Source organism: Cavia porcellus, unplaced genomic scaffold (genome assembly GCF_034190915.1).
Source record: "Cavia porcellus strain 051 isolate PalLab524CR breed Dunkin Hartley unplaced genomic scaffold, mCavPor4.1 scaffold_25, whole genome shotgun sequence".
NCBI lineage: Eukaryota > Metazoa > Chordata > Mammalia > Rodentia > Caviidae > Cavia > Cavia porcellus.
In genome coordinates this window covers 27,998,844-28,022,110 of record NW_026947508.1, presented here as the reverse complement: position 1 = coordinate 28,022,110, position 23,267 = coordinate 27,998,844, and the positions used below count along the sequence as shown (strand labels likewise).

Sequence of the window (23,267 nt, the reverse complement as noted above, 5' to 3'; positions counted from 1 at the left end):
AGGTCATGAGCTGGATCCCCAGTACCAAAAAACCTCCAAAATTCTTTATCTTTTAGAGACACTTTCTATTTCATCTAAAGATGAAATAAAAAGATCTGTGTCATTTGCATAAAAATAATACAGGAGAGGTAAATAGTTGAGGATGTTAAATGAAACCGGATTGATTGAAGTGCAGCAATGAAAGTGTTCTTCTGGTTTTACTTATGATTGCATTTTTCCCTAGTAAACTTTTTCATTTTTTAAGAAACTAAAGCAATTGTTTTTGGTTTGTCTTTTTATCGGTACCAGGGATGGAACTCACGACTGCCTGCTTGCAAGGCAGGTGCTTATGCCGCTGAGCTAAATCCCCAGCCCCAACTAAAGCAATTGTAACACATGTAATATATATTGGAAGAAAAGTAAGTGTCTAGCAGGGGACTGAATCTAATGTGGCCGAGGGGCTTGGAATAGCCTTTTTAAGAGAAGAGAGGAAAGAAGAGGGAGGGGAGAGGAGAGGAGGGCAGAGGATGAGTCAGATCTGGAAAGCTCTGAAGGCCAAGGGTGAGACTGGGTGGTGGGGTTTGTAGGATCTGAACACAGTGGGGCAGGGAGAAGTCAGGTGGAGATTAGAGAGACAGGGTGGGAGCAGAGCTGGCAGGCCTTATGGGCGTGGGATTTTGGCCTGAGGGCAGTAGAGAACTTTAAGCAGGAAAGGGATAATGTCGACCTGCATTTGGCAAGGTCCATTCTAGTGCTGTGTGGGTAAAGAGGATGGTGCAATGCTGGGGACAGTTAGAATCTCCAGTCCTGCAAGTTGGGTCAGAATTGCTTCCTTCTGCCGGGCGTGGTGGCTCATGCCTGTAATCCCAGCACTTGGGAGACTGAGGCAGGAGGATCGTTGCAAGTTCGAGACCAGCCTGGGCTACAAAGTGAGCTTAAGGCCAGCCTGAACTGCATGGCACGAGACCCTGTCTCAAAAAAGACAAAAAAAAAAAGAATTAACTTTGCTCCATATCTAGTACCACCCTGGAAGAGTACAGAAAGATCAAAAGGGAACAAGGGACAGCTGATACTTCCCTCCTGCTTCCTCTTCCTCTGCCTTTTTCATTCATAATATTCCCCGCTTTGTGGTGATGAGGATCAAACCTAGATCCTTATGTGCTCTACCCAGATCCCTACACAAGTGCTCTACCATGAGCTACATCCCTGGACCCAGTATCGTTTATTTTTTTAATTGACACAGGTCAATAGGAACAGTATCAAAGCACTGAATTATTGTATTCTTTTTTTAAATTTTATTTTGAAAGTAGTAACAATGCAGTAGCACAAGACAGAACAAAGCCAATTGAGACAATGCAGTGAAACTGGTACAGGATTTCACAGTAGGATACTGGGACAGTAGTAATAGGTACTATGGTATATCTCCTTAACTTCACAATGGTTGTCTAGTCAATTAGGTATAGCAGAATCAAACCAAAAATAAAACATTATAAAACCAATTGAGAGTACTGAATAGAGCAAAAGCAACATAACAAAATGGTGAAAACAACCTTTGCCTTCAAACAGAAGGTAGAAGGAAATCCCCCATATTTGCTATTCTGCATATGGTCGTCCTCCCAAGAGATGCTGAGACATCTATCCCCAGTAGCTATGGGGGGAGGAGTGGGAGAGGAAGGGTGCTTAATTTTCAGCCCGCATGGCGGTAGGCTCACAGGTAATGGTTCTCTTCCTGGCCCACGCTGCGGGTGCTTACCAAGAGGGCGGGTGAATAAGCTGCCTGAGTCCCACCGTGGTGGGATCTTGGGAGCTCTGGTTTTCCTCCTGGCCTACACGCAGCAGGCGCTTACCAGGAGGGCGGAAGAATAAGCTCAAATTATTGTATTCTTTACAACATTGAATACAGCTGTACATAATGAAGCATTTTATCGAGGCAAATGGCTGAGAAAATTGTTTCTGCCAGGAATGTTTAGAAAAAGTTTCAGGGTTTTTCCATGTCATTAGAAGGCCAATAACAAAATTGTAAATGTCATATGACCTGGACCATATTTTATTTTATTGTATTTCTTGGAATTGGGAATTGAACTCAGGACCTTGTGCTTGTCAGGCAGGTGCCATGCTAGCTGAGCTACATCCCTGGTCCCTTTTTTTTTTTTTTCTAAAGATAATTTTATTGCCTTGACCTTACTTTATTTATTTTTTATTTTTAGTTTATTTATTTATTTTTTGATACCAGGAATTGAACTCATGACCTAGCACTTGCCAGGCAGGTGCTTGTGCTGCTAAGCTAAATCCCTGGCCCTTGACCTTATTTTAGAAAGAATAAATAGAATAAAGAAAAAATTCAAGGAAATACAATAAAATATTTATAGTGGTTACCCCTAGGTGGTCCTATTTGGGTGTGATTTAAATTTTAAAAAAATTTAAAAATATGTATGAATTACTTTTAGAATGGGAAATTTTTAATCTCATTTTGTTAAGAAACTATTGGTTTTTTATTTTTATTTTATTTGTCTTTTTTGAGACAGGGTCTTGCTATGCAGTTCAGGCTGGCCTTGAGCTCACGTTGTAGCCCAGGCTGGTCTCGAACTTGCAAGGATCCTCCCACCTCAGCCTCCTGAGTGCTGGGATTACAGGAGTGAACCACCACACCAGGTTCACCATTGTTTTTTTTTTTAAAGAATGATTAATGGTGAACATCATTAGCTATTAGTAAAATGCAAATCAAACCACAGTGGGTTTTAGCTTCACCTCCACAAGAATATTAAAATGAAAACAACACATAACTGGTGCTGATGCAGATGTGGAGAATTTGGAGCCCTCATAACTGGCTGGTGGGGGTGGAAAATTGTACAGCTACTTTGGAAAACAATTGAGTGGTTCCTTATAAGTTTATACACAGAGTTACTGTACAACCCAGCAATTCTATCCCTAAGTACATATATTCCCCAAGTGAATTGAAAACCTATAGCCACAGAAATACTTGTACAAAATGTCATACCAGAACAAAAGTCATAATTTATAATTTTTCAAAGTGGAAATGACTCAAAAGTCCATCAACTTGGGGTTGGCTATTTAGCTCAGCGGCATAAGCACCTGCCTTGCAAGCAGGTGGTAGTGAGTTCGATCCCTGGTACCGATAAAAAAAATTAAAAAAAAAAAAAAGTCCATCAACTTGGGCTGGAATTTACCTCAAAGGCATAAGGACCTGCCTAGCAAGTGCAAGGTCGTGAGTACAATCCCCAGTACCAACAAAAAACAAAAAACCTGATGAGTGGATAAACAAAAGGTAGCCTATTTATACAATTGTTTCTTAGTAACACAGAGAAAGCTTTTTTAGTACTTGTGCATTTTTATTCATTATAGTCACAGTATATTGAAAGTTGAAAAATAAATGGCTGAAGGTGACTCTAATTATGTGGTGAGAGGGATTTAGGTAACAATCTAATGGAAGGGAATGATCTTGAAGTTGTATTTCCATAGCACTTTATATACTAACAAAACACCACCTTGGGTGTGGTGGTGCTTACCTATAATTCTACACTCCAGGAGGCTGAGGCAGAATGATTTCAAGTTTGAACTGAGCAACTTAGTGAGAGTCTGTCTGAAAATAAAATAAAAAATAATAAAATAAGATAAGATAAAATAAAATAAAAATAATAATAAAATAAAAGGGCTGGGATGTAGTTCAGTGCAAAGGCCTTGGGTTCAAACCCCAGTAGCACACACAAAACAAAAAACAAACCAAGAAAAAGAAAACATTGTTGTTAATATCAAAGAATGTTAGAGGTCATGATAAAATTACTCTTGGAGAAAGGGCTAAGTTTACCAGGATGATTTTGCTTTTTTCTAATACCACTTTTAGCACACTAGTACAGTTTCATTCAGATTATTTTCCTAATTGTGCTTTTTGCGTAGCTGCAATTATAGCCCACAAGCATAATGAATCGTGTGTGTGTGTGTGTGTGTGTGTGTGTGTGTGTGTGTAACTAGGAACTGAACCCAGGATCTCATGCATGCTAGGCAAGTGCTGTATAAGTGAGCTATGTCACCAACCCAGAAAGCTAATTTTGTGACTTGATATTGCAATACTAACTTTCTAGTAGTCATATACATGGGCTTTTGACCGTTCCTTTTAATGGTTTGATAATGTTCCATGGAACAAGGAACCACTTGAATAACTCATTACTAGATATTTAAGTTGCTTCTCAATATTTTCTTACTATAATAAATAATGCTATGATGAACATCTTTTTCAAAATTTTTTTTCTATTTTAAACTATTTGGGGTAGATTCTGAGAGTTAGAATTCCTAGATGAAAAGGTCTTTATTGCTCTTGACAAATCTTATGAAATCATTCTCCCAATGGCATCTTACAATGTAACCAAATATAAAATTAATAATTACCAAATGTAATGACATAAATGTAACAATTACAATATATTACATAGACATGTATATTACAAGCAACAATATTTATCATTTAAATTTGTCATTTACATTTCTTTCTAATTCCTAGGGAGTCTCTTTCTCTCTTTTTAAACTGTTGGATGGTATATAATTCTGAGGTACAGTATTAGAATGAGGTGGGGAGGGCCTGGCCGTACAGTGTACCAGGAAGGGAGAAAATGGAAATGAATTTAAGGAAGCTTAGACAAGTCTCATACCCACTATGAGACCCATTAGTGGTTAAATGAAGGCTAACGGACAGGGAGTTGTTGAGAACAGTTGACTCGGTATTGCCAAAACAAAGCAAGAAAATATATGTCAGCAAGAATGTGGAGACACTAGAACTCTTGTGGACTGCTGGTGGGAATATAAAATAATGCAGCAACTGTGGAAAAGGTATGGAAATTCTATGATTCAACAACAATTTTACTCCTGGTTATATACTCAAAACAACGGAAAGCACAAAGACTAAAATACGTTCATTGCAGCATTATTTACAATATCCAGAGGGTGAGAACAACCACAATGCCTATCAACAGATGAACAGATAAGCAAAATGTGGTACATATGTACAATGGAATATTGTTTAGCTCTGAAAAGGAAGGCAAGTCTGACGCATGGTACAAGGACAAACCTTTAGAATATTATATTGAGTGAAATAAGCCAATAAAAAAGTCAATGAAATAAGCCAATAAATGTACAATTTCATTTGTTTGAGGTATCTAGAGTAGTCAAATTCATAGACAGGGAGTGCAGTGGTCAGTGGTAGGGATAATTAGAAGGGGAAATGTCTTTAATAAGTATGGAGTTTCAGTTTACAATGGTGAAACACCTCTCAAGATGGATAGTGATGATGGTTGCACAACAAATGTGAATGCACTTAGCACCACAGATCTGAACCAAACTTGAATTTTTTTTTTTTTTTTTTTTTGTACCTGGGATTGAACTCACGACCACACACTTGCATGGCAGGCACTTATGCCATTGAGCTAAATCCCTGGTTAAACACTTGAATTGAAAAGGGTTAAGATGGTAAACTTTGTTGCATATATTTTATCATACCCACACGCTACAGTGTGTGTTCTCGTGGGAATGTGTCCCTGACTCCTGTCTACACCAGTGAGACCTAAGTGATTACGTACAACAGGAATTCCAAAGCATGCCCTGCACAGTGAATGGCTTGCAAGGGGGTGATGTACTGGCCATAAGAGCTCAGGAACAAACAGACTGTAGATGTGGTGCACTGCAAGTCTCAGCTGAAAGATGAGTCATTAGTGGTTGGCGACTAACAAAACTACCTTATACTCACTGCAAATAAAACTCTACCAGTGAGCATGGACAACTTGAATCAGGTATTGTAAATGATTTTGGAATTTTTACCTCTGTCACTTGGATAACATACCTTTGGTGGTGGGGGAAGAACAGCTAGTGGTGACTTGGAAAGAAATGTAGGGCCGGGGATATAGCTCAGTGGCACAGTGCCTGCCCGGCAAGTGTGAGGTCATGAGTTTGATTCTTGGTAGAAAAAGAAAAGAAAGAAACATATGTAAAGACAGTTGTATTCTCATCATAGTCTATGTGACTTGTACTCTAGAGTCTACAACCTGCATATCCTACTTTGACAGTCACTGTATTAAAAGACCAAGACTCAGAAATAAATCGGAGAAGGGATGGAGTTCTGTGTTTATCTAGGATAGAGGCTGAGATTACTGAGGCATAGCCTCTAAGGCCCATGCACCTACACACAAGAGTCTGTGGTCTATGTGCGGACTGGTAACGTGTTTACCAGACACAGAAAACATCCGCTCTTCAAGCAGGTCAGAGTGGGAGGAAGGACTTCTCCCTGGTGTCAGGAGCTGGGTGTGACACCCCTGGCTATTGGAATGGAGTCCACACAGCTTTCAAGAGATGTAGCCCCTCTTCCAGACAGATGTGGGAATTGGATCCTGAGAGCTGACCGTGAGGAGCCCACTGCCTCCCTGGTCCAGGAATCAGCCCAGGCCTGGTCTCACTGTCTGCATTCAGGGCTTGGAGATAGAGGGCCCAGCGAATGGCTCTGGGCTTGGTGGGCGCCCTTGGTTTCTTGAGACCCTGAGTGTGTGAGGGGCGTCCTGGGCAAGGGCTTCCTGGAAAATCTTTCCGGGGGTGCAGCAGGGGCTCCTGGTGCTGCCTAGTGGGGACCCCAAGCTCTTGGCCTTGTTGATTCTCTTGACCATTCCCACCCGGCTGTAGCTGACCAGGGCGGCCGGGCTGGCAAGGAAGGGCACCGGCACAAACAATTGCAAAGCCCAGAGGAGGAGGCCACCCGGTACCTCCCCTCTGCCGCCCTTGTCGAACTTTTTTCCATGAGGTCCTTTACACGCAGGGAATGAGAACACAGGCAGCCTCTGGCTCTCTATAAGGGACGTGTGTGTGTGTGTGTGTGTGTGTGTGTGTGTGTGTGTGTGTGTGTAAAGAGAGCAAAGTGCTTTGAAAAATGAACGTGTCCCTTTTCCAATTTCCCGCAGCTCCCACCTCCCGGGCTGCTCATCTGAGCAGGTGGACCCCGGGCTCGTCATTAAGTCTCCATCTCCGACACCCCTGCGCTTCCCTGCCCGGGGCGCTCCGCCTCCCTCCTGCTCCCCCGCCGGCCTCAGCTGCGCCCGCTCCGGGAAGCCCCGCGCCGGCCTCCCTCCCGCATCAGCGTCTCCCAGAGTGACCTCCAGCCCCCGCTAGCTTCGCGCTGAACTTCGTAGTAGGAAGGAGGAGACCGAGGAGAATGCAGAGAACCTGAGTATAAGGATCAAGTTTAGGGAGGAGGAGTCGGTTTCGGGCAACTGTTTTTTGTTTTGATTTTTTCTGGCCCTCCTTGAGAGCCTTGAGCTTGGTGGGCAAGTGCTCTACCTCTGAGCCACATTCCCAGCCCCGAGTATTTTGTTTGTTTTTTTGTTTTGTTTCTGTTTTTTGGTTTGTGATGGAATCTAGGGGGGTTGCCCAGAGATACATTCCAGAGTCTTCACACTGAGCTGTATCTTATTTTGCAAGAGTCTCACTAAATCTCCAGGTCATCCAGGCTGGGCCCAAACTTGTGATCCTCCTGCCTCAGCCTTTCAGAGTGCCAGAATTACAGGTGTGTGCCGCCGTGCTCGGCTGTGCCCCTGTTCTTGTATTTATCCCGTTCTCTTGCCACATGCCCACCTGCCTGTCTCTCTGTCCCACTTCTCTCTATGTGTCTTTTTGATCACTTTTATTCATTTGTTTTTCCTTCACCCCTCAAGCCCTAGTCAGACAGGCTGTACACAACACTTTACACAGTAGCAAAATTTCCCAGCTCTACTTTGAGAAAGTTCACTTTTGCCCAATACTTATTTCCCACCCTGGCATCCTTTCCATTCATGGCCTGGACACAGTTGTTTTTTAAAAAATTGGTACCAGGGATTGAACTCACAACTGTGCACTTGCAAGGCAGGCACTTATGCCACTGAGCTAAATCCCCAGCCCTTTTGGGCACAGTTGTTGCAATACCTATTCTCTCTCTCTCTCTCTCTCTCTCTCTCTCTCTCTCTCTCTCTCTCTCTCTCTCTTTCCCTCCCTCTCCCCTCCATTCACTCCATTCCTGTTACACCCAGCCCCATCTGTCTCAACCTTTTCACTAGCACCCCGTCTCCCTGGCTGGCCTGGGGCTGGAGGTTACTCTGGGAGAGGCTGATTTGGGAGCTGGTGCTGGTGTGGAGGGAGGCTTGGGTGCTGGGCTCTCTCCAGGCTGGCCCACCGAGGTCCCAGGGACTCCCAGGCCCTTCAGTCCCCAAGGAGCTCAGGGAGGCTCTCAGCACTTCCGCTCAAGATGGCAGACTGAGCTGGGCCTTTTTGTTTCATAGAAAGGCAGTATAGAAGGTTTTGATGTTTATAACTTTAATTTTCAGTTTTTTCATTTGTTTTTGAGACAAGGTGCCCAAGCTGGCCCCAAACTCTCAATTACTTTGCCTCAGCCTCCCATATTTTTAGTTTAAAAATATATATCTGACTTTGAGAACAACAAAAGTAAAATTTCATATTTTTTAAATTCTGAAAAAATATTGTTATTTCTTCAGGAATGAGCAAAAGCTAAAGACACATAGAACACACAAAAAAATGTGTGAAATCTAGGTCTGGGGACTGGACTTTTGTTAAAAGCCAGGCTAAGTCTCCAGGCTAGCACCAGAATCCCTGCATTTGGAAGGCAGATAAAGGCTATCCTTGCCATTAATTTGTGCTTGTAAAATTCTGTACCTACTCATTCCCTAAGAGTATGGACACAGGTAGAAATGGGTCATTCAGCCCAAACCACGAGAATTCATGTCACTCTGAGACATCAGAACCTGTGGCTTGAGCAATGTGTGAGTGGATGATTATAATTTTGCACTATCTCCCAAATATAAAAAATTCAATCTCAAAACAACCCAGCTTAATATAAAAATTGATTTAGAGCTAGTGAACCACACCATTCAGGAACAATTCACAATGGCCTCATAGCCCAAGGCATTCATAGAATCCATGGAAAATTTTTCCAAAGATAGGTTCAAGAATTACAATTACAAATCTAAGTAAGAAAACTTAGTACTATAAGAGACAATCAATAAAATATAGAAAATAATACCTAATAACTTAAAAATTTTTATTTTGCTGTGGTAAGAACATAATATGATCCACCCTCTTAAAGTTTAAGTATACAGTACATTATTGTTGACTACAGGGAAAGATGGTAGACTAATTTGTGGAAGAAATTTCAAGGCACTCAATGTTGAGATTATGGCATAAGTATTGCTGGAGGCTTTTAGTAAGCTCTACATGAAGAATCAAGAGTAAATGGCACAGCTGAATTATTTTAAAAATCTTGAGTTTTGGGCAAGCTGATGCATGCCTGTAATCCCAGCACTCAGGAGGGCTGAGACAGGAGGATTAGTGTGAGTTCCAGGCCAGCCTGGGCTACAAAGTCAGTTCAAAAACCTCCTCAACAAGTAGTAAGATCTTGTCTCAAAAAGAAAAAAAACTTAAAAAATTTTTTATCAGAAAGGAAATTCCTGTAAAGCTAGGGCCTATAAAGTTTTGGCTGAGCAGAGCTTGGTTGCTGAAAAGATTAGCACTGAAAAAGAAGATCAGTACATTTCATTGAGACAATAGGAAGGTTGCCTTGAGAATATCCAGAGAAGCAGCATGGCCTCAACCTTCCAGGATAAGAGGTATAAGAGTCAAAGATTTTGTTTTGAGAACACATCTCTCGGGCACCATGCTTTAAAAGAGCCGCCTAGGAAATTGGTTTGCTGGGATTTTGGATTCATTTCACAGTGCTCAGCCCTTCAGACAGTCAGAGACCACTGCAGACATGATTCAAAGTGTCCTGAGTTCTGCTGGAGCTCACAGCAGACCTTGGCATCATCCATCAGTGGTTTTAGGTGCATGTAGTATACAGTAGTTGTTGGATCAGGAAGGCTTCCACTCAGATTTCAGAAGAAGGCCCAGGAGGCCAGGCAGTGTACTCTTGAGTTGGAAATGCATGAGACTGTGAGAGTGAAGCCAAAAAGTGAGTAAGGCTCTATAAATTTGGGCACAGGACATATGAGGAACAATGGCAGGTATTGAGCAATACCAGGCCAAGCAAGAAGGCCAGGGTGTGTGTGTAGGGGGTTTACAAACATTGGCAATGTGATAGGGGCAGAGCCATCCAAGCCTTTTGAAGCTCTTATCTTTGCCCTCAGTGTGGGACATGGAGCTACAGGATTTCATGTTTGCTCTGCAGGATTTTGGTTTTACTGTGGTTCCATTCTTTTCTATACCCTATTCCCTTCTTTCAGAATAGGAATGTGCCATTGTATGTTGCATGTGTGTAGCTTTGTTTTTTATTTTATAGGTCTCATAGCTAAAAGTTTGTCTGGAATTTCAGAGGAGAATTTAGAGTTGGCCTTTTCAAGATAAGCTGAAATTGTTAAACCTTTGATGCTTCTTACAGATTGACTAACTGCCTATTCCATAAAGAGATACCCTCCAGCCTTTTGGGGAACAGGAGCAGAGCGTCATGGTTTAGATTTTTAAAAAGTGGCCTGGAAACCTAATATATTTGGAAGGTGATTGAACTATGGGAGTGGTATGGACGACTTGCTGTTAGAAGGCAGGGCCTGGATGAAGAGGTGGGTCCCTGGCGTAGGGACCTGAAAGAGAATAGCTCTCTTCCCTGTCCCCTCCCTTTTCTGTCTGCTTTTCCTGTCTCGCCCCTTTCACCATTCCACTGACCATGTAAGGATGGAAACTTCTAAAATAAGGGTTTAAAGTTCAGTTGTGGATGTTGGGCATTTTGTCTCAATGAGGAGGAAAGTAAGACAACTTACACATAATTTTAATCATAGACAAAGATATCTGTTTCTTTCAGAGAATTGGGATCTGCTCAACTTTAGGAAATAAATGAGATTTGTTTCTGTATTATCAATAAATATTTGCTGGGTTGAATTGGACTGGGAGCTTCAAGGCTAGAGTTGCCTTTGAGCAGGTGCCTAAAGGGTTATTGGTGGAATTAGTGGAGGTTAGTGGCCAGGAAATGCTTCTGAGGAAAAGGTAGTTTTGGAAGCTTAAGGGGAGAGGAGTTTGATGAAGGTCCCTGAATGAAAACTTTGACCTCTAGTGCTACAGCTGGTCCTTCTTGGGTGGTCTTGGCTTTTGGAATGGATTTGAGCAATGTAGGATGTGGAGGGAGTCAGTGCAGGTGCTGAAATAGGTCACATTACAATTATCACCAGACCTGCCGGGGATTTGGCCCAGTGGCCTAACCGCCTGCCTGCAAATGCATGGTTGAGAGTTTGATCCCCGGTTCTGCAACAATTATCACTGGACCTTTGGGTGGAGAAGAGAGAAATTTGGAGCTTATTCTCCAAGGAGGGAAAATTTTCTAGCATCTCTAGCACTGAAAAGAAAAAAGTCAAGTGCACATTGTTAGATTCTTAGTTTTGACAATTGCAGTATAGTAAAATAAAATGTTAATAATGGGCAAAATGAGTCTGGGGTATATAGGAACTTCCTTTATTATCATTATAAATCTGTTAATCTAAAATTATCACATGATATAAAGTTTAGTAAAAACAGAAAGGCAAGCGCCAGTACAATGGGCACAACTGTAGTCCCAACAATAAAGAGGCTAAGGCAGGAAGGTCAGTTGAATCCAAGAATTCAAGGCCAGTCTGGACAACATAGTGAGACTTCACCTCAAAAGACAAATAAAGTAATAACATGATAGCAGGAACAAGGAGATCAGAATTCTAACAAATTGCTAAAATTTAGGACCAGGTTGTAGGTCCAGAGAGGAAGCAAGTCAAGGGCTGGACACAGGCAGTGGTTGGGTTGGGTTTGGTTCATTCCAGTACACTGGACACTGAGGCAGGCTGGTTCAAGACCCTGCCCTGGGACATACACAACTGCTGGCAGGCAGCCCGGTACAGCACGGGCAGGCGGGGCCTGACAGTTCCTCGGAGACAGTGCTCCCAAACTCTGGAACCTGGAAGAGTTAGCATCGCTTGTCCTGCTGCCTCCTGCCATCCAGGAAAGATGCTCAGTTCAAAGGATGCCACAGCTCAATAAAAGCAACAGTGCAAGCTCTGGCTCCAGTGACTAGACCGTCCCTCCCAATCTATAGGGTTAAGCAGACAGACAGCAGCTCTTGGCCAGAGGGACAAAGCAGCAGAGTTGAGCTGGGGGAGTAAGTGAAGCAAAGCTCTGGCAGGTAGCAGTTGAGCATTCCTGCACAAGTGCGCTCTCCTCTGCATTAATTACCCGCTGACATGGTTTACGCTGCTCTCCCTTTGTGCTATTTTAATTAACAGAGATCTCCTCCGAGCAAACCAGCTGTTGTATAAGTTGTCAAACTGTCAGCACACACAGGATGGGTGCCATGGGGACATAGTGTGGGAACTATCAATGGGCTTCCCCTCTCCGTGGCACATTAGGATCTCCCCACCCACAAACACACTCCAGTAGTAAAAATGGGGACAAGAATGTCACAATCAAGGTCCCCCTTTAGGTTCAGACAGTTTGATTTGATCTTTGACTCTACCAGTCATTTACTATCAGACTTTGGGCAAAACACTTAACTTCTCTGAACTTTCCTCATCTGCAAAATGGAGTGACAATAATTAACTTGCCACAGGATTTCAGTTGAAAATGTTTATAGCATGCTTTGTTCAAGGCCTGTACTATAGTGCCCAATAAATATGATTTACGGTTAAGTCAGCTTTCCTGTCCATATAGAGTGGGAAACCCTATATGTTTATAGCTTGAAAAGAATCTTAAAAACAGACATGGGAGAAATCCCTTAGTTCTTGCACAATCATTCTGTGCTCAGTGAACCTTTGCCTTCTCAGTAGTTTTGCTTCTCAGTGCCAAACCTTCAGACCAGAGAGACCTATGCTCCTTTTCTCTCAGTTTCCTTTCTGCCCTGGCAGGTTCCTCGGAGGACTGAACATTCGCTTCAGGCCCCTTCAAGTTTACATGCAACTTCTTTCACTGAATACATGAAGAAGTGGGTAAATGGATGGATGTGGAATGCAGGGGGCTTTGGAGAATAGAAAACAGTTGATTTGAGCCCTGAAGGACAATTAAGTAAAGGGAGGGAATGAAGGTAGGGGACGGTGTCCTAGGATGACCCCATGATTGAATTTCTGGAGACAAAAGATGGCATGATGCGATTGAGGGGTTGTAAAGGCAAGCAGGAAGAACGGGGAGGGGAGGTCTGAGGGATGGGGCTATAGAGGAAACTGGGGCCCCAAAAACCCTCTCTGACTTTGGACTTCATCTTGTAGGCAAGAAAAGGCAAATCTGGGAATTTATGCAGCTGAAGGACAAACTTACTCAGATTTGTATTTTTTAAAGGACCATTTGCATGAGGTGTAATTTCGTAAGTTGGAAGAAGAATGGATCCAGGAAACTCAGGCAGGAGGATGTTTCAATTCAGGTTAAATCTGAGATTCTCAGTTGCAAAGAGGAATGGAAATCTCTTCTTTCAGACATCTTCAGGGAGGAGAAGTCACATGATGGATAATGATTAGAAATGGGGAGTCTAAAATTGGGCAGAGGAACAAGAGAACATTAAGAGGACAGAGATGTAAAAGGAATCAAGACAGTCAGTAACTGTCGAGAGAGATGACAGCCTGGGGAGACAGTGCCAGGAAGAAGGGAAGGGTCAACAGTATCCATTGCTCCTGAGAGGTCCGCTGTGCAGGGACTGAAAAGAGGAAATTGGTCCAGCTCAAAAAAAAAAAAATGGCTATTGTCCCTGGGAAGATTCTGCATGTAGGTGGTGGGGGGAAGTGGGGTGCAGAACACTTATCGCTGTGCTTTGGGAAATGAGATTGTGGAGAGAGGAGAGAGTGAGGGGGCAAGCTCTTTTAAAAGAAAATTGGCAATGAAGAAAGGTACAAAGTGACAAATAGAAGAAAATTTTGAATAGCAGAGTATTTTTTATTAAGTAGGAGACTGATGACCATATTTACATGTGAGGGGAAGAGCAAGATCGTGAAGATGCAAGAGAAAAACCAGGAGACAGTTGATGAGGCAAGTTTCTGACAGGGATGGGAGAGAGGGATGTGGAGCACGAGGGAGAGGTTAGCCCTGAATACTTCGGTGGTGGTTCAAAAAGTTAGAGAGGTCTGCTCCTGGTGGTCCCTAGCCTGTTTATGCTCTTTGTAGAGGAAGAAGTGAGATTCTGTGCTCAGAGGAAAGCCAGGAGATACAGAGATGTGGCTTTGATGAGAAGAGTTGAAGCAGCTGTTAAAGGGAATAGCAGAGAGCTGACTGGGGGCTTGGAAAGGCTGAGACCCTCTTAACAACAGACACATGCTGCTTCACGGAGAAAATGCCTTGTTTCCCTGAATTCAATTTTTTCATCACCCAAGTGACAACCTATCTGCATACTGCTCACCTGCCAGGTATGCAGCAGTGAGACCAGGAGGGAAGAAAGTGCCTTGGGGTGGCGAGGTTGTGCAGGCCTCCAATGGGATGTGTTTGATGACTATGTGGATTGGCCTGAAGTAGGAGGGCTCTCCAAGGTTAGGAGCTGTGACTCAGAAGTTCCTGGTTGGCTCTCTCTCTCTCTCTCTCTCTCTCTCTCTCTCTCTCTCTCTCTCTCCTGCTCCAAACAGATTGAATCTCCTGAAATAAATATCCTGGAGCAAAGCTGCTCCCTGGCTTCTAGATATGAAGCTCAGCTTCATTTTGTGCAGGTTGTGTGCCTGAGTGGATTCATGCCCCTGTGTGAACACGTATGCCCTAGCCTAATAATGTGAGCTTGGGTGTGAATCTGTGTTTGCAAGGCTGATGGAGGAGAGCCTCTGCATGTGCTCACAGGTGCATGTGAGTGTGTGTATGTGAACCTCTTTGTCAATAATGATAAGACATTAACAACTTTAACCATTTTCTTTATATCACTTCTGTTTTTTCAAAACATTTAGGTATGCTTCTCATTTGATCCCCAAGAACTCATCAGAGACATAGGGAGGCCTGTTTAATAAAAATTCCATGTGCATTAATGATGTCTGCTATGCTAGGTAGTGTGTTGGAAAGGCTATATGTGAATCTGGGTACATATGGTTATTGTCAGTGCAGATGGTGTGGACACGGACACCAAATCACATTCCTTCACCCCCACTTCTGTCCATGCCAAGGAGTAAAGGATCCTCTTGTCAGCACAGATGGAGTCCATGTTGGCAAGGGCTCTCCAGCTACACACACTGAAAGGCGACAAGGGATGCCCAACGGGAGGCTGCATGTATCTGTTTCTTACCAACCCTTTACATTTCTCTTTTTAAATTTTTATTTTTATTTTATTTTATTTTTTTTTGAGACAGGATCTTGCTATCCTCCTGCCTCAGCCTCCTGAGTGCTGGGATTACCACGTGCCACAATCCTGGCTTCAACCCTTCACAATTCTGCAACTTCAGCCTCTGACTTCACACTTCCCCTGACCTACTGGCTCCTTATTTAGCCTAACAACTGGCCTAGCTTGTCTCCACTCCAAACCAGACTTCCCTTTCCTCAAGCCATCATTCAAATCTCCTCCTTTCCACCGCTGCCCAAGCTCTTGGAAGAAGAATTGCGGTGTTTTCTCTCCTTCATTCTCTCCTCCCCCACTGAGGTCTGGTTTCTGCCCCACCACCCTTGCAAGAACTGTACCAGTAGACACATTTGTTAATCCACATCTCAGCTAATCTCAGCTCCTTCTCATCTTCCTTTGAGATACTTTATTTTTGGTCCTGTACCCTTTCACTTCTACCTATTCTTCAAAACTCTGGCATAGACTCTTTTTGTTTATCTGTAAGTCTCTGTGAGTCTCATCCATGCCCAAGTCATTTTCTTCCTACTCATTAGTCTCTGTTCCCAGCCCAGATGCCTCACCTGCAGTCTGGCTGCTTTTAGCCTACCCTAACTGGAGGCATCTTCCTACCGGATTTTGAGGATTTGTCTTCCTCTAAATTTATTAAATCTGTTATGACTTGTGCCTGGATGTCCCTCCCCAAAGCCTCATGTGCTCATGAGAGGTGGGCATTTCCAAGATGGCTGAATCTAGAGCTTGTGATTAGTCCATGGCCTGGCATTGGTGACGTGAATGCTGCACCCGCCCCGGGGTGGACAGCCTGCGTGTGCTATAAGGGATGGAAAGGTGCTCCTCCCTTTTTGCTGTTGTTGCTTTTGCTGTTTCCTGTCACCATGATCTCTCTGCTATGTGCCACCCTGCCTTGGACCCAGCAGATTATGGAATGAAACGTCCACAAACTATGAGCTTAATAAACTTTTCGTTTCTTATTTTGTCTCACAAGAGAAAAGTAACAAACACAATATCCAACATTAATTTCTTTGTCTTTCCTCGGATCTGCTCTCCCTTCTCTTCTTCTGACCCTACCCAGAACCACTCCCAACCAAGCTAAAAACCCAGGATTTACCCACTATGTCTTCTCGATCATCCACATGTTTTCTTAGATACCAAGCTTTGTTCCTTTCTATACCAACACATTTTCAATTCAACAAATGCTTATCAAACCTTTATTAAATGCCAGGCAACATTCTCAGAGAAACCTAATGAGTCAAGTATTATTGTCTACTTTGAATAGGTTAGGAGACTAATAAATGTATGCATTGCAAGTATGTGCTCCTTTCTGTATTCCCAAAGCCACTAAATGTCCTGTATAACCCTCAACAGTCCAGGAGTTCTTTGAGATCAGGAACTACATCATGCTCTCATGCCCTGGTAAAGTACCTAACACTCTGTGGGAAACTAGTGAGGCATTACTGATGGAAAGACACAAAGAAGAAAGGAAGGAAGGGAGGGAGGGAGGAAAGAAGAGGCCAAAGAAGCGATGTGAATCAGGTTCATTGCACACTGGTCACCAATTTGCCAGAATCTGACGTAGAACATATTATACATATTATGTAAAGTGGGTTTATTTCTTTATTTCTTTTTTTTTTGTCTTTTTCATTTTTATCGGTACTGGGGATCGAACTCACGACCGCCTGCTTGCAAGGCAGGTGCTTATGCCGCTGAGCTAAATCCCCAGCCCCAGTGGGTTTATTTCTTACAGACATACAGCAAGAGATTCCTTGCAAGGAAGTTCCCCAAGGGTCTGGGAGGTGGCCAGGGCAGATGGAATCTCATCCATAGATGCCCCACTTGCACTGCAAGTGAGGGGCCCCAGAAGCAGCCCCCCTCAGATTTCATACTCCAGGGCAACATGAGGTGCCAGACTACAATTTTGAAGGACATGTTGTTTCTGGAAGGATTGGAACAGATACTAGGCTGTTTCAGCATGTGTCTACCTATCTCAAGATATTGTACTCCCAGAACATTCTAATTGCTCTTGATATCTATGTACAACTAAAAAGAGAACTGAGTAAATTCAAGGCCACCTGGAGAACTGTCCCTCAAGAAAGAAGAAAGGGCCATATCTACCTATCCAGCCCCTTTCCTCTGAGCCCTGTTGTTTGATGCAGACACAGGCAGGAGCAGTGGGGAAACTAACCCTGACAAAAATCCTCATTTAGATTCTTTGTGTCTGTCAGTGGTATTACCTCACAGTTGAGCACTGTGTCCTTGTGCCAAGACCTCTGTGTTCTTTTATGTACTCATGACATCTGTGTCACCGTGAGATCAGTCTCTTTCTCTCCTCAAGGGGAGACGAGAGCTTGGTGAAGTCTAGAAACTTGTGCAGCTGATACACAGCAGAACCAAGGTTGGAACACTGCTGTATCCAGAAAGTTAAGGTTGAGATTCAACTTACAACAATTACAGATGCGTATTTCAAGAAAATTATTTGAAAATGATGACAAGTGAGAAATCAGGGACATTTACTGTGGGAGAGGAGACCTGCTGTGATCGAGTCAAGTGTGAAAGTGTCTGTAATTTGAGTAAAGTCACATTGGTTCAGTCTTGCCATTTATACTGTATTAATTAGTAAGTAACTGATTGATTGCTCTCGGTCTTGGGGATTGAACCCTGGGCCCAGAACGTGTTAAGAATGTGCTCTACCACTGAGCTACTTCTCCACCCTCTGTTATTTATTTTTATTTATTTATTTTCTTTTTTTGGTACCGGGGATCGAACTCATGACCTCACACTTGTCAGGCAGGTGCTTATGCCACTGACCCTATTATTTATTTTTAAATTGTGGTAAAACATACATAGCGTAAAATTTACCATTTTAACCATTTTGAGTGTACCACCTAGTGGCATTTGGTACATTCACATTGTTATTGCAACCACCGCTATCATCCTCTAGAACTCTTTTCATTTTGCATTAAACAGTAACTCCCTTCTCCCCATACCCCCGAAGCCAGCATTGTTCTCTCTGTCTCTAGGTATTTAACTACTCTAGGGAACTCACCATGCAGTATCTGTCTTTTGTGACTGGTGTATTTCACTTAAGGTACTTAAGGTTTATAATGCGCTTCAGGTTTATTCATGTACCATGTGCCAGAATTCTGCTCTTTTTCTTTTTTTGTTCCTCTTCAAGGCTGAATAATATTCCTTTGTATGTACTTACCAAGTGACATTTGCATTTATATACTCATTTAACCTAATTACAATTTTATAGGGATTTAAATCATAATTTATGAATAATTGTAATTTTTTGGGTACCAGGGGTCAAACTCACAACCTTGTGCTTAGGAAGCAAGAACTTGAACCACTGAGCTAAATCAGCAGCCCAGTGATTGTCGTTTTATAGAGAGATGACATCCTCATTTTTCAGGCAAGGAAACTGAGGTTTAGAAGGGAATGATTTCTTAATGGCTTTAGTTTCAGAATGGCTTGTGCTTCTCAATAGGGTGGAACCTGGTACCATCTTGTTTTTCTCATTCCTTACATTGTTAATAGCACACAAGCTCCTACTCACCTGCCACTGTGCTTCTCAGACAGCTCAGAGTGGGGCTGCATGCCTCCCTCCTCACACAAGCTGTCCTCAGCTAGACTTGGCCAGAGGAGGCACAGGCAGTGACAGGCCCCAGACTCCACCTCCAGGGACAGAACGAGCCTGTAGGTGAAGAGAGCATTTATCAGGCGGGGTCTTTGAACCCTGGAAGACCTGGCTCTGACTTCAGTGTCAGGGTCCTCAGAAGGAGATGGGATGAGAGGTCAGGGGATTCTAGCAGGCAACAGTAAGGGGGCCCAGACAAAAAAAGGTTTTGCAGGATTGGGCAGGTGCCCCCTATGCATTTGTTGGACAGGCCAGCAGGATGCTCAGTTGTATTCCTAGAAGCAAACGTTTTTAGATGTGACTTCAGAGGTGGCTGGGAGTGGGAGGAGGGAATCATACAGAGTACTTTGCCAAGACTGGCACAACGCAGAGCCTGGCACAGGTATGTAGAAGCATATGTAACAGTGGACTCACGTCTGAACTTGTGTATTGGAAAGTGATACTATGTGCGGTGTCAGATGCCAGGTCTAGAGAAAGGGAAGAGAGTCTCCTGCCATCTCGCCATTTGTCAAGGACTCTTTGTATCCAGTCCTACTCCCATGCGAGGCCCTGTGGAAGGTATCCAGAGGACAGATTACATCACATCAAAACCAAGCCTGGCTTGGTTCCTGGCATCCTAGGGCATGTTGTCCCCTGGTGCAGGCCACTACAGAAGCCCTTGGATGTAGCCTGGAGCCTCATTAATGGCACTGCTGAGCTCATTAATTTGATCTTTCTCCCTTCCTTAGTGTCTTAGCTCTGAGCTGTCACCTCAATTACTTCCAGCCTGGGGCTGGGTTAACCCTTGGTGTCTCCTATATCAAGGATTCTCAGGATCCTGCAGAAGCTGCTGTGGGTCCCATGGTACAGATTCAGACCAACCAGAGCTCCCTTATGTGTGTTTATTTCCTAGGGCCCCCATAATGAAGCACCACAAATTGTGACTTAGAAAACAGAAATTTTGCTGGGCATCATGGTGCACACCTGTAATCCCAGCACTCAGGAGGCTGAAGCAGGAGGATTGCTATGAGTTCGAGGCCAGCCTGGGCTATATAGTGAGTTTAAGGCCTGGCTGAACTAATAGCAAGACCCTGATGAAAAAAACAAAAAGGAGAGAAACCCATGTTCAAGCTTGAGGTTGTGAGTTCAATCCCTGCTACAAAAAAAAAAAAAAAAACAAAAACAAAAAAAAAAAAAACGTAATACAGAGGAGTGAGGTTTGTTTTGGGGAAATTGGTACACGCATATAACATATCTTTTGTTTTTCTTTTTTGAGACAGGGTCTCGCTATGCAGTTCAGGCTGACTTTGAGCTCACTTTGTAGCCCAGGCTGATCTCGAACTCACAATAATCCTCCCACCTCAGCCTCCCAATATATAACATATCTAGATTGCTGGCAGTCTTTGGTGTTCCTTGAAGGATGGACACATCACTTCAGCTCTGCCTTCATCTTTGCATAGTGTTCTTCCTGTGTGCACCAGTGTCAAAATTTCTCTTCTTACAAGGATATTTATGGATTAAGGACTACCTTATAGCTTCATTTTAGCTTGATTACCTCTGTAAAGACCTGTCTCTAGGTAAGGTCCCATTTTGTGGCATAGGGACTAGGAACTCAACATATTTTGGTGGGCACAATTCATATAGTGGGACTCTTTACCACCCTTTTGGCACCAGATGCCATTAGGAAACTCATTAGCCTTTTGATCGGAATAGGGTGAACTGGATCTCAGAAAGAACTTCCTAATAAAGCAGAGTGATTATGAAGAGAAGAAAGAAAAAGAAAAAGAGAGGAAGAGGAGAAACCAAAGAAAAAGAATGAAGGAAAAAACTGCCACTGAACTAATTTTATTTTTAGGGACATGCCTATAAGAAAGAAACTAGGGCAAAGTATCTCTAAGGGCTTGGGGTGGCTCAGTGGGAGTCAAACCAAATTCTTGGTAAAAGGACATTGATTTATATTAAAGAAAGTTTCCTGTCACAGACGAAATGTTGAGTGAAAGAAGAGTCATGTAAAAGAAGCTGTATCATTCCATTCAGATGAGTGAGGACTAAATCTCTGATGATAGAAGGCAGAATCCCCTTCAGGAGGCACTGACTCAGGGGACAGAGCTGAGTCCTCAGGGTACATTGATCTGGGTGATGTGCACATATATGGTGTGACAATTCATGGAGATTCAAATTTATATCTCACTTTATAACACCTAAATTATATCAATTAATCAATAAAAGAACTCTTTACTGTCTTTTCCCCTCTGACCACCCTGGGTTACCCTAATTGTCAAGTAGCTTTCATATTTTTTATGCTCAAAAATATGAAATAATGGGGCTGGGGATTTAGCTCAGCGGCATAAGCACCTGCCTTGCAAGCAGGTGGTCGTGAGTTCGATCCCTGGTACCAATAAAAAGGAAAAAGACCAAAAAAAAATATGAAATAATACAAATAAATATCTAGGTTATTATCTAGCATATAATGAGTGTCCCTGAAAATTCAAATTTCCATCTGATATCCATGCATGTTATGTTCTAGGATACAGGAGTAACGTCCAGAGAGGACCTGGAACCCATTCCATCTCCCATTCATGGAACATGAAGCCAGACAGGTGTTGAGGCTTTGGTGGAAAAATAGTAAAAAATAATGTTCCCTGTCCCCAGGAACAGAACCCAGCCCAGCAGAAACCCCAAATCATAATTAAAAGATGCCCTGCAACTCCCTTGGCAGCATACATTTTGAAGATGAAAGTAAATGATTAAAATAATTAAACACTTCAAGCTGACAAGTTGGAGCAGAATCTTGCCAGCGGACGTTTGTCAGTAATTAGCTAATTAATCCTGGCGCAGATTATAAGCCATAACAAACCAGTCAGGCTGAACAGAGCCGGCTGCTCAGAATTAGACTTTGAAAAGAGAAGAGAAGGGGAGGAGGGTAGGAGAGGGCACTTAAGAGGGAAGGAGTTAAAATGAGAAAAAGACGTGGTTTGGTGGCCACCTGGCCTTACTCTGCCAGATAGTGTGGGTCCAGCTACCCAGGGTTTCCTGGAGGGTTCTGACCCTGTGTCTAGGCTAGAGCCTCCCAGCATCTGCCAAGATGTCAATCACAATGCATCCTGGGAAGGTGAAAAGAGTACTCTGTCTATACCTCTGTACCCTAGACCAGAAGGAACTAAGGTAGGAGATGATGCGCATATCAGATAGCAACAGAGGCATTCTATCTGTGATTCCATTTAGTAAGAGATCCTAGTAATGACAAGAGTCTCCTTTATGTAGAAAGAAATGACAGGAGCCAAACAGGGGATTAGGGATCAATGAAGAAGTCTGGAATCAGGCTGAACTCTGGACCAGTTCTCTCTATAGAAATATAATTTAAGCACAAATATAATTAAATTAAATTAAATTAAAAATGGATAAAGTTAATTTTAGTAACGTATTTTGTATAATCCAGATATTCAAAATGCTATCATTGCCAGAGATAAAGCTCAGCGGCACAGCACCTGCCTGGCAGGTGCGAGGCTGTGAGTTCAATTCCTGGTACAAAAGAAATAAATCAAATTGCTATCATTTCATTTATAATTAACTAACATGCAAACAGTTTCCATGAAGTTTTTCACATTCCTTTTCTTTTTTGGTACTGTGGATGGAACTCATGACCTCATGCTTGCCAGGCAGGCACTTATGCCACTGAGCTAAATCCCCAGCCCTACAGTCCTTTTTTTAAAAAAATAGCCTTTAAATTCTGGTATGTGTTTCTTATTTACAGCTCACCCCGGTTAGTACTAGTTATATCACGAATGCTCGATAGCCACAGAGGACCAGTAAGAAGTGAGGGAGAGGAATCCCAAGTCTGGGACAATTTGTAGCATGCGGGGTAGGGAAAGTGCCATGATTGCCTTGTTGACTTTCTCTCTTTTCTCCTACCCAGCTGCTTCTGCTGGCTGTTTCCAGCCCAACTCATCTCATCCTCAAAGCTCTCCTGAAATGAAGGGTTTGGGAAGGACAGAAGAGAATCCAAGGGGGTTGAATTTCTGCATGCAAATGAGGTAGAGAAATGCTGTTGCTGCTGCATGAAAATGTGTCCTGCAGTCTGGGAGTGGGATTGTGTCTGCTTTAGGACATAAATGCTGACTTTCAGAGACCCTCCTGCGAACCTGGAGAAAAACTCAGTCCCCTTCATAATCATCACGTTAGACAAGGAGCGAGGAATGGCACGTTTCATCCTAGTGGAATAATGCGTGCGTTCTGTAAAGACTATCAGGTGGAGCCTGTCTCTTAGAAAATAATCAGGGTATTTCTGAGGTAAAGACTGGCTACTTCCAACCAGAGAACAGTTCATCTTCCATCACAATCCTGGGTCAAGCTCTTCAGATATGAGTCCAGTCTCTCAGAACGCACATCAGAGCCCTGGTAAGT

The 23,267-nt window shown here is 43.1% G+C and overlaps 2 long non-coding RNA genes across 2 annotated transcripts in view; one reads left to right on the top strand and one right to left on the bottom strand.

The window, feature by feature from the left end:
* LOC134472996 (uncharacterized) overlaps positions 1–23,267 on the top strand; it is a 33,841-nt gene that overhangs the window by 1,740 nt on the left and 8,834 nt on the right. The window contains exon 2 of the long non-coding RNA XR_010043077.1: positions 22,780–23,261. This is a non-coding gene — a long non-coding RNA (uncharacterized LOC134472996). The remainder of the gene's footprint in view (positions 1–22,779; positions 23,262–23,267) is intronic.
* The window catches only part of LOC106028014 (uncharacterized), a 31,073-nt gene continuing 26,615 nt past the window's right edge, over positions 18,810–23,267 (bottom strand). Inside the window, exon 4 of the long non-coding RNA XR_010043075.1 lies at positions 18,810–18,941. This is a non-coding gene — a long non-coding RNA (uncharacterized LOC106028014). The remainder of the gene's footprint in view (positions 18,942–23,267) is intronic.